Below are 12,538 nucleotides of genomic sequence, written 5' to 3' on the forward strand. Positions count from 1 at the left end.
CAGCCCCTTGCCTTCCAGCTCTGGTGTCACACCCGCCTCTCTGCCTCCAGAGGGGGAGGGCCTGTACGGCAGCCAGCTTGATCTCCTTTGGTATTCGCTCAATCCTTTGTTCTGAGTGCCCCAGGGTCACTGGGCTGCATTAGAGCCTTTCCTGGGACAGGTCTTTCTGTTTTTTGGCTCTCTGGCGATCCCACGGTTTGGGTTGCTACCTTGCTATCTCACGTTAGCTCCCTCGGATTGTCCTCAGGGCATTCAGGCCGGGTTCTTACCTTATTGGCAAGATGCAGGATGCAGCCTGCGCCTCCCTGCCCAGCCCCGACTCGCTGGTGGCAGATGCAAGTGTCTGGGCAACTTCTCCCCTGGCAGTTGTGGTTAGGCACGTATTCTGTAGGTTTTGTTGTTTTTTTTTTCTCCCAATTTTGTTGCCCTCTTGAGATTCCAACCCCCACCCCCCCCCCCCCCCCCCCCGCGGCCCCACAGACCTGCCCGTGAGAGGCTTTCCTACTGTGTGGAAACTTCTCCTTCACGACTCCCTCCCCAGCATGGGTCTCCATCCCTAAATCTTTTGTCTCTGTTTTTTTTCTTTTATATTTTGTCCTACCTCCTTTCAAAGAGAATAGGCTGCCTTTATGGGTGCCTGGTGTCCTCTGCCAGCGTTCACAAGTTGTTTTGTGGAAGTTGCTCAACATTCAAACGATCTTTTTGATGACTTTGTGGGAGAGAAAGTGGTCTCCCCATCCTATTTCTCTGCCATCTTCAAATTAACTAATTTTCTAAGAAGGAAGAAAACAACTCAAAAAAATAAAATACCTCAAGACAAAACACGAAGAAAATACAACCTTACAAAATCTATGGGATGCAGCAAAAGCAGTTTGGAGGGTAGTTAATACAGGCCAGGCCTCCCTTAAGAAACAAGAAAAATCTCAAATAAATAACCCAACCTACCACCTAAAAGAACTTAAAAAAGAACAACAACAAAAAAAAAACAAAACCCAAAGCCAAATGAGAGGAAATAATAAAGATCATCTAGGAAATAAATAAAATAGAGATAAAAACACCAGAAAAGATGAATAAAACCAAGACCTGGTTTTTTGAAAAGACAAATAAAGTTGACAAATCCCTAGCCAGGTTCACGGAGAATAAGAGAGAGGGCACTAAATAAGCAAAATAAGAAATGAACAAGGATAAGTAGGAACTGATACCACAGAAATATGCAAAAAATCATAAGAGAATACTATGAAAATTTATCTGACAACAAATTGCAGAACCTAGGAAAAAACAGACTAGTTTCTAGAAACATACAGCTGCCAAAATTTGAGTCAAGAAGAAACATAATTTGAACAACCTGATGACAAGCATTGAAATGGAATCTCTAATTAAACAAATGAACACTCCCTGCAAACAAAAAAGTCCAGGATGAAATGGTTTTACTGGGCAATTCTACAAAAGAAAAGAAAAGCTTATACCTATCCTGCCAAAACTATTTCAAAAGAGTGAAGAGGAGGGAACACTCTCAAATTCATTCTAGAAAGCCATCTTCACTCTGATACCAAAAGCAGACAATGACATTACCAAAAAAAAAAAAAAGAAAAAGAAAAGAAAAGAAAAGAAAAAAAAAAAAGGAGAAAGAAAGAAAAGAAACTTATCGGCTAATATAGATGCAAATCCTCAAGCAAAATATTAGCAAACCAAATCCTAAAATACAGAAAAAGAATCATACACCATGTTCAAGTGGGATTCATTCCAGAGTTACAAAGATGGTTAAACATAAGAAATTAACATGATACACAGTAACAAAAGAAAAGGCAAAGCCCACATAATTATCTCCACAGGTGAAGAAAAAGCTCTTGACAAAATTAAATGTCCATTCATGATAAATGTTCTCATCAAAGTGGGTATAACTAAGTAAGTCAGTGTTAGTTGCTCAGTTGTGTCTGACTCTGTGACCCGATGGACTGTAGCTCACAGGTATCTCTGTCCATGGAATTCTCTAGGCAAGAATGCTGGAGTGGGTTGCTACGCTCTTCTCCAGGGGCCCATGGGTCAAACCTGGGTCTTCTGCATTGCTGGCAGATTCTTTACCATCTGAGCCTCCAGAGAAACAGATAAAGTGGTTATAGAGGGAACATCTCAACATAACAAAAGCTAACTATGACAAAACCACAGTCAATGTAATACTCAAGGGTGAAAAACTGAAGAAAGTCTTTCCACTTAAATCTGAAGTAAGAGAAGTATGCCCACTCTCACCACTTCTATTAAACATAGTATTGGAAGTCCTGACCACATCAATCAGATAAGAAAAAGGAATAAAATGTATCCAAATTGGAAGGGAAGAGGTAAAACTGTCACTATTTGCAGATTTCATGATACTCTATATAGAGAACCCTAAAGTCTCCACTCAAAAACTATCAGAAAAATAAATTTAGCAAGGTAGAAGGGTACAAGATTAATGTATAAAAATCTGTTGCATTTCTTTATACTAACAATGAAATATCAGAAAGAGAAAGCATAAAAAGCCCATTAAAAATTGTGTCCAAAAAAATACTTAGGAATAAATTTGACAGATGTGAAAGAACTATACACCAAAGATGTTTAAATATTGATAAAGAAAATCAAGATCATTCAAAGAAGTGAAAAGGTATCCCATGCTCTTGGATGTGAAGAATTAATATTGGCAAAATAGCCATACTACCTAAAATACCCATGACATTTCTCACAGAAATAGAACAAATCATTCTAAAATTTATATGGAACAACAAAACACTCAGAATTGCCAAGGCAATCCCGAGGAAAAAGAATAAAGCTGGAGGCATAACCCTTCTGGACTTCAGACTATACTACAAAGCTCTAAAATACTGTTACTGCAACAAAAAAGACACACAAATGGAAAGAAATAAATAGCCCAGAAATAAAGTCAAACACCTTTGGTCAATTAATCTATAACAAAGGAGGCAAGAATACACAACAACAACAACAAAAAGACACCAACAAATGGTGTTGGGAAAGCTGGACATGTAAATCAATGAAATTAGAACACTCCCTTGCATCATATACACTCAAAATGGTTTAAGGACCTACATATAAGACATGACGCCATCAAATTTCTAGAAAAGAACACGGGCAAAACTTTCTCTGACATAAATTGTGGCAATATTTTCTCAGATGAGTCTTCCAAGTCAAAATAAATAAAAGGAAAAATAAAGTACATGGGACTACATCAAACTTAAAAGCTTTTGCACAGCAAAGGAAACCATAAATGAAGAGACAAGCTACAGAAAAGGAGAAAATATTCACAAATGATATGACTGACAAGGGGTTAATATCCAAAACACACAAACAGCTAATATGACTCAATATAAAAAACAACACATCAAGAAATGGGCAGAAGATCCAAATAGACATTTCTTCAAAGAAGACATACAGATGCTCAAAAGGCACATCACTAATTATTAGAGAAAAGCAAATTGAAGCCACAGTGAGGTATCATTTCATACCTATCAGAATGACTATATTTAAAAATCTACAAATAATAAATGGTGGAGAGGGTGCAGAGAAAAGAGAATCCACCTACATCGTTGCTGGGAATGTAAACTGGTGCAGCCACTGTGGAAAACAGTATGGAAGTTCCTTAAAAAACTAAAAATAGAGCTACCATAAAATCCAGCAATGCCACTCCTGAGCATATAACCAAAAACAATGAAAATTTAATCTTAAAAGATACACACACTCAAAGCTTACAGCAGCACTATTTACAATAGTAAAGACATGGGAACAACCCAATTGCCCATCAAGTGATGATTAGCTTAATAAAATGTGAATATTGGGTGGACAGTGGTGATGATCAGTCTTGTCTGACTCTTTGCAACCCCATGAACTGTAGCCTGTCAGGCTCCGCTGTCCATGGAATTTTCCAGGCAGGAGTGCTGGAGTGGGTTGCCATTTCCTACTCCAGGGGATCTTCCCAACCCAGGGATCAAACCCATGTCTCCTGTGTCTCCTGAATTGGCAGAGGGATTCTCTACCACTGTGCCACCTGGGAAGCCCATATGGAATATTACTCAACCATAAAAAATAATGAAGTATTGTCACTGGCTGAAACCTGGATGACCTACAGAATATCATACAAAGACAAATATTATGTAATATCATTTATATGTTGACTCTAAAAAGTAACACAAACTAATCTTTACACAAAGCAGAAACAGACTCACTGACATAAAAAACAAACTGATGGTTACTAAAGGGATAGATTGGGAGCATGGGATTAACAGATACAAACTACTCTACATAAAAGAGATGAGCAGCAAGTGTTACTGTAGAGCCCAGGGAACCAGAACTATATTCAATAAGCATGATAACCTATCACGGAAAATAATCTGAAAAATATATTATGTATATATAACTGAACTTTCTGTTCATCTAAAACTAACACAGTATTGTAATAAACTACACTTCAATAGAAAACATATACCACCCAACAGGATAGAAAGTCCAGAGATAAACCCACACAGCTGTTGTCACCTAATTTATGGCAAAGGAGGCAAGAATATACAATGGAGGAAAGATAGGCTCTTCAGTAAGTGGTGCTGGGAAAACTGGAGAGTCATAAGTAAAAAAAGAATGAAATTAGAATACTCCCTAATATCATGCACAAAAATAAACTCAAAATGGATTAAAGAATTAAAAGCAAGACTAGATACTATAAAACTCTTAGAGGAAAATATAGGCAGAACACTCTCACATTAATTACAGCAAGATCTTTTTTGATCAACCACCTACAGTAATGAAAGCAGAAACAAAAATAAACAAATGGGACTTGATTAAACTTAAAAACTTTTGCACAGCAAAGAAAAACCAATAAGATAAAAAGACAACCCTCAGAATAGGAGAAAATGTTTGCAATCAAAGTGATGAACAAGGGATCAATCTCCAAAACATACAAAAAGCTCATGCAGCTCAAAAAAAAAAAAAAAAATACCCAATCAAAAATAGGTAGAAGATCTAAATAGGTATTTCTCCAAAGACATACAGATGACCAAAATGCATATGAAAAGATGCCCAATGTTACTAATTATTAGAGAAAAGCAAATCAAAACTACAGTGAGGTATCACCTCACATTGGATAGAATGGCCATCATCAAAAAATCTATAAACAGTAAGTGCTGGAGAGGGTGTAGAGAAAAGGGATCCCTCCTATACTGTTGGTGGGAATGTAAATTGGTACCATCACTATGGAGAACACTATGGAGGTTCCTTAAGAAACTAAAAATAAAGCTAACCTATGATGCAGCAGCAATACCACTCCTGGGCATATTTCCAAAGAAAACAATAATTCAAAAAGATACATACACCCCAGTCTTCATTGCAGCACTATTTACAATAGTCAGGACATGGAAGAACCTAATATCCAGCAACAGAGGAATGGATAAAGATGTGGTACACAAACAATGGCATATTCAGTTCAGTTCAGTTCACTTCAGTCACTCAGTCGTGTCCGACTCTTTGTGACCCCATGAACCGCAGCACGCTAGGCCTCCCTGTCCATCACCAACTGCCAGAGTCCACCCAAACCTATGTCCATTGTGCCGGTGATGCCATCCAACCATCTCATCCTCTGTCGTCCCCTTCTCCTCCTGCCCTCAATCTTTCCCAGCATCAGGGTCTTTTCAAATGAGTCAGCTCTCCGCATCAGGTGGCCAAAGTATTGGAGTTTCAGCTTCAATATCAGTCCTTCCAATGAACACCCAGGACTGATCTCCTTTAGGATGGACTGGCTGGATCTCCTTGCAGTCCAAGGGACTCTCAAGAGTCTTCTCCAACACCACAGTTCAAAAGCATCAATTCTTTGGTGCTCAGCTTTCTTTATAGTCCAACTCTCGCATCCATACACGACTACTGGAAGAACTGTAGCCTTGACTAGTTGGACCTTTGTTGGCAAAGTAATGTCTCTGTTTTTTAATATGCTGTCTAGGTTGGTCATAACTTTCCTTCCAAGGAGTAAGCGTCTTTTAATTTCATGGCTGCAATCACCTTCTGCAGTGATTTTGGAGCCCAGAAAAATAAAGTCAGCCACTGTTTCCACTGTTTCTCCATCTATTTGCCATGAAGTGATGGGACCAGATGACATGACGTTAGCTTTCTGAATGTTGTGCTTTAAGCCAACTTTCTCACTCTTCTCTTTCACTTTCATCAAGAGGCTCTTTAGTTCTTCTTTGCTTTCTGCCATAGGGGTGGTGTCATCTGCATATCTGAGGTTATTGGTATTTCTCCCAGCCATCTTGATTCCAGCTTGTGCTTCCTCCAGCCCAGCATTTCTCATGATGTACTCTGCATATAAGTTAAATAAGCAGGGTGACAATATACAGCCTTGACATACTCCTTTTCCTATTTGGAACCAGTCTGTTGTTCCATGTCCAGTTCTAACTGTTGCTTCCTGATCTGCATATAGGTTTCTCAAGAGGCAGGTCAGGTGGTCTGGTATTCCCATCTCTTTCAGAATTTTCCACAGTTTATTGTGATCCACACAGTCAAAGGCTTTGGCGTAGTCAATAAAGCAGAAATAGATGTTTTCCTGAACTCCCTTGCTTTTTTGATGATCCAGCGGATGTTAGCAATTTGATCTCTGGTTCCTCTGCCTTTTCTAAAACCAGCTGGAACATCTGGAAGTTCATAGTTCACATATTGCTGAAGCCTGGCTTGGAGAATTTTGAGCATTACTTTACTAGTGTGTGAGATGAGTGCAAGTGTGTGGTAGTTTGAGCATTCTTTGGCATTGCTTTTCTTTGAAATTGGAATGAAAACTGACCTTTTCCAGTCCTATGGCCACTGCTGAATTTTCCAAATTTGCTGGCATATTGAGTGCAGCACTTTCACAGCATCATCTTTCAGGATCTGAAATAACTCAACTGGAATTCCATCACCTCCACTAGCTTTGTTCATAGTGATGGTTCCTAAGGCCCACCTGACTTCACATTCCAGGATTACTCAGTCATTAAAAGGAACAAAATAATGCCATCTGCAGCAGCATAGATGGATCCAGAGGTTGTCATACTGAGTGAAGTCAGTCAGAGAGAGAAAGACAAATATATGATATCTAGTATATGTGGAATATGAAGACGAGGTACAAATGAACTTCTGTATAAAACAGAAATAGAGCTACAGATGTAGAAAACAAACATGATTACTGGTGGAGTGGGGAAGAAGGGAGAGAGAAAAATTGGGAGATTGGGACTTATATGTACAAACTAATATATATATAAAATAGATAACTAGGGAGATCAGATCAAGATGGTGGAGGAATAAGATGTGGAGCTCACCTTCTCCCCACAGATACATCAAAAATACAACCACATGTGGAACAACTCTCATAGAACTTGTACTGAACACTGGCAGACCTCAGACTTCCAAAAGGGCAAGAAAACCTCCATGTAACTGGGCATGGCAAAAGAAAGAAGAACCACAGAAAGAGAACGGAATCTGGGTGGCCCTGTGCCTCTGGGAGGGAGCTGTGGAAGAGGAAAGGTTTCTGCACGCTGGGAAGTCCCCTCACTAGCAGGGACAGAGACAGCTTCAGAGCCTTGGAGGCCAGGGCAGCAGCAGGTGTACTGAGCGCAAAGCAGAGGCAGACCTTCCAACAGCGTCAGTGCCAACTGGCTCTCCCCAGCTGAGACAGCTGTCCACTCCCCCATGGGGTAGGTGAGGGCTGGGAACCGAGGCTCAGGCTTCAGGGGTCACACCCTGCAGAGAGGACTGGGGTTGTGTGAAGGGAGCCTGAGGGGGATAGGGTGCAGTGCGCCACACCTGAGTCCAGGAAGCAGCCTGGGCCTGCCAGACAGGCAAGGGATCACTGCTGGGAAGCATGCGAGGACACGGGTGGGCCCACAATAGGAGCTTCTTCCTCCAAGCTCACAGGCGGCAGGCAGCACCTGCATGAGCTCCGGGGGCCGACGCCAATGACGGCTGTTATCCTGGACTCCAGAGGCAGCCCAGACTGCCGTTGCTGCTGCCTGTGAGCCGGCGCAGGCCACCTGCTCAGGTCACTGCCTCCACCTTCCTGGGAGCTGACACAGCTACACCATTGAGGGCTCTGCAATCTAGGGCCAGCTTCCCTGGGAGGGGGTGTGACCTGCCGCCATTTCTGTTGAGGAGGGACCCCTGGCCCCACCTTCAGTGAGCCTGTGTGAGCTGTGCATCTGAGCATCTGCACATCCCCTTGTCAAGGTGGTAATACCCCGAACATGGTGCGGAAAGCACAGCAGGCGTCCAGACCCAAAACAGCCCTCATACCAAAAGTATCAAACCCATACAAGCTATGCAGGGATGCTGCGACTTATAAATAACCCTCCAAGACTACAACTGATACTGTTCTTCCTAAACTCACAGACTAAGAGAAATATAAGCAAAAATGAAGAAGCGGAGGAACCACTCTCAGTTAAAACTAAGAAAATTCCTCTAAGGAACAGTGAAATAAACCTCTCCAGCCTAACAGACACTCAGTTCAAAAAGGAGGTAATAAAAGTGCTGAAGGAATTAAGATAGTGACAGAAATGAAGATTACTGTAAAAAGGGACTAGAAACTATAATGAGGAAACAAGAAAATTTATAAAATCCATTTGCCAAGATGAAATCTGAGCTCAAAGGAATGAACAGCAGAATGAATAATGCAGAAGAAAGAATAAGTGACCTGGGTGATAGACTAATGGAAATTACCCAATCAAAACAGCATATAGAAAGCCACCCCCCAAAAAAAAGAAAGAAAGAAAGCAATATAAGAGACCTATTGGATAATATAAAACAGGACAGTCTATACATAATAGGGATTCCAGAAAAAGAAGAAAGAGAAAGGGGATTAAATATGTATTTGAAGAAATTATGGCTGAAAATTTCCAAAATCTAAAGAATATATCCAGAACAGGAAGCACAGAGGGTTCCAAACAAAATAAACCCAAACAGACCTACACCAAAATATATTATAATAAAAATGACAAAGATTAAAGAGAGAATTCTAAAGGCAGCAAGAGATAAAAGAGTTCCTTACAAAGAAACCCTCATAAGGTTATCAGCTGATTTCTCTATAGAAACCCTGCAGGCCAGAAGGGAATGGCAAAATACATTTAAAGTCTTGAAAGAGAAAAATCTGCAACCTTCCAATCAAGATTATCATTTAGAATAGGAGGAGAAATAAAGAATTTCTCAAATAAGCAGAAGATAAAAGAATACATTAATACTAAGCCTATCCTAAAAGAAATATTGAAAGGTTGTCTCTACCTAGAAAAGCAGCAAGAAGAAAACAGGAGGGAAGAAATCACAAGTAAATCACTTAAACTGGGCTTCCCAGGTGGCACTAGCGGTAAAGAACCTGCCTGTCAATACAGGAGACGTAAGAGACAAACAACCTATTTGTGAAAACAATGATAAACACAAGGAACAGCAAAATGATAAACACAAATATGTAAAAAGGGACATCAAAATCATATAATTCAGGAAAGGAAAATAAGAAAATGAAGATTCTTTTTCTTTTTTTAGAATGTGTTTGAGTCTACAGGACTATTAGTCTAAAGCAAGCAGACAGAGGAAGAGGTTAACATAATTTAAAAATGGCAACCACAAATCAAAAACATAGAACAGATTCACAGAGACCTAAAAGAAGAGAATACAAGCATTAAAAAGGAAATTTATCAAACCACAAAAAAAAGGAACAAAGAAACAAAGAATCAACCAGAAAACAAGGTTTGAAATGGCAATAAATACATATGATTCATGTCAATGTATGGCAAAAACCACCACAATATTGTAAAGTAATTAGGCTCCAATTAAAATAAATTAATTAATTAAAAAATAAAAATCTATTCAATTGTAAGAAAAATACATATGTATCAACAATTAACTTAAATGTCAATTGACCAGATATTTGACTCAGCTGGTAAAGAATCCACCTGCAATGTGGGAGACCTGGGTTTGATCCCAGGATTGGGAAGATCCCCTAGAGAAGGGAAAGGCTACCCACTTCAGTATTCTGGCCTGGAGAATTCCATGGACTGTATAGTTCATGGGGTCACAAAGAGTTGGACACGACTGAGCAATGTTCACTTTCACTTTCTTTCCAATCAAAAGACAAAGAGTGACATACTGGTTTAAAAAAAAACACAAGAGCCTATAATACGCTGCTTACAAGAGATCCACCTTAGGACAAAAGACACACACACTGACAGTGAAGGGATGGAAAAAGATATTTCATGCAAATGGAAATGGCAGGAAAGCAAGAGTTATAACACTTATATCAGACAAAATAGACTTTAAAGCAAAGGCTATAAAGAAAGATAAAGAAGGACATATGTAATGATAAAAGGATCAATATAAGAAGATATAAAGATAAAAGGATCAATACAAAAAGAGGATTTTACATCCATTAACATATATGTACTTAACATAGAAAAACCCAAACAATAAAACAAATACTAACATAAAGCGAGAAATTAATAACAATACAATAGTAGTAGGAGACTTTAATATCCCACTTACACCAATGGACGGATCTTCCAGACAGAAGTGATAAAGCAAAAGGTCCTAAATGATACAATAGAACAATTAAACAATTAATATTTTCAGGACACTAAACCCCAAAAAAACAGAATACACATCCTTTTCAAGTGTATGCAGAACAATCTTTGGGACTGACCACATCCTAGGGCACAAAACTAACCCCAACAAATTTGAGAGTACAGAAATTATTTCAGGCATCTTCTCTGATGCCAATGCATGAAACTAGAAATCAACCACAGGAAAATAAATTAGAAAAAAAGATTACATGGACACTAAATAGCTTTCTATTAAAAAGCAAATGGATCAAAAAGGGAATCACAGAGGAAATTTAAAAATACCTTGAAACAAATGACAATGAAAACATAACCATATAAAACCTATGGTCCACAGCAAAAGCAATGCTTAGAGGGAAGTTCATAGCGATATACGCCTTCATTAAAACAAACAAAACAAGAAAAATCTCAAGTAAGTCTAACCTACCACCTAAGAAAATTAGGAAAATAAGAACAAACAAAACCTAAAGTCATCAGAAGGAAGGAAATAATAATAATCAGGGAGGAAATAAATAAAATAGAGATTAAAAAATAATAGAAAAAATCAACAAAATCAAGAGCTGGTTTTGAAAGAGTAAACAAGATTGACAAACTTCTGGCCAGGCTTACCAAGAAGAAAAGAGAGGAAACCCAAATAAACAAAATAAGAAATGAAAAAGGAGAAATCTCAACTGATACCACTGAAATACAACCATTAAAAGAATACTATGAACAATTATACGCCAACAAATTTGACAACCGAAGAAATGGACAACTTTTTAGAAACACACAGCCTACCAAAACTGAGTCAAGAAGAAACAGATAATTTGAACAAACCAATCACTAGAAATGAAATAGAATCTGTAATAATAATAATAATAAATTTCCTACAAAGAAAAGTCCAGGACTTTTCACAGGCACATTCTACCAAACATAAAAAGAAAGTATACTGACTATTCTCAAATTCTTCCAGAAGACTGAAGAAGAAGGAACACTCCCAAAGTCATTCTATGAAGCTACCATCACCCTGATACCAAAACCAAACAAAGACACCACCAAAAAAGAAAATTACAGGCCAGTATCCTTGATGAACATAGCTGTAAAAATTCAACAAAATATTAGCAAACTGAAGCCAACAAGATATAAGAAAGACCATACAGGGGATTATCCTGGTGGTCCAGTGGTTAATACTTAACTTTCCAATGCCGGGTGTGCAGGTAAGACCCCACATGCCTCAGAGCAAAAAAAAAAAAAAAAAAAGGAGCAATATTGTAACAAATTCAGTAAAGACTTTAAAATATGGTCCACTTTAAAGAAAAAAAAAAAGATCATACACCCTGACCAAGTGGAATTCATCCCAGGTTCACAAGGGGATGCTTCAACATATGCAAATACATCCATCAATGCAATACACCAGTCCATCCTAAAGGAAATTAGTCTTGAATATTCTTTGGCTACCTGATGCAAAGAACTGACTCATTTGAAAAGACCCTGATGCTGGGAAAGATTGAAGGCAGGAGGAGAAGGGGACGACAGAGGATGAGATGGCTAGATGGCATCACCGACTCAATGGACATGCGCATGAGTAAACTCTGGGAGTTGGTGATGAACAGGGAGGGCTGGCGTGCTGCAGTCCATGGGGTCGCAGAGTCAGACACAACCGAGCAACTGAACTGAACTGACTGATACAATACACCACATTAACAAAAGAAAAATTAAAAAAAATACACACAATTATTTCAATAGATGCAGAAAAGGCATCTGACAAAATTCAACATCTTTTCATAACAAAAATTTCTTACCAAAGTGGGAATAGGGGGAACATATCACAACATAGTAAAAGCCATTTATGACAAACCCACAGCCAACATAATATTCACTGGTGAAAAACTGAAAGACTTCCCACTAAAGTCTGGAGCAAGACAAGGATTCTCACTCTCACCACTTTTCTTCAACATAGTATT

This window comes from Cervus elaphus, chromosome 24 (genome assembly GCF_910594005.1).
Source record: "Cervus elaphus chromosome 24, mCerEla1.1, whole genome shotgun sequence".
NCBI classification, from domain to species: domain Eukaryota; kingdom Metazoa; phylum Chordata; class Mammalia; order Artiodactyla; family Cervidae; genus Cervus; species Cervus elaphus.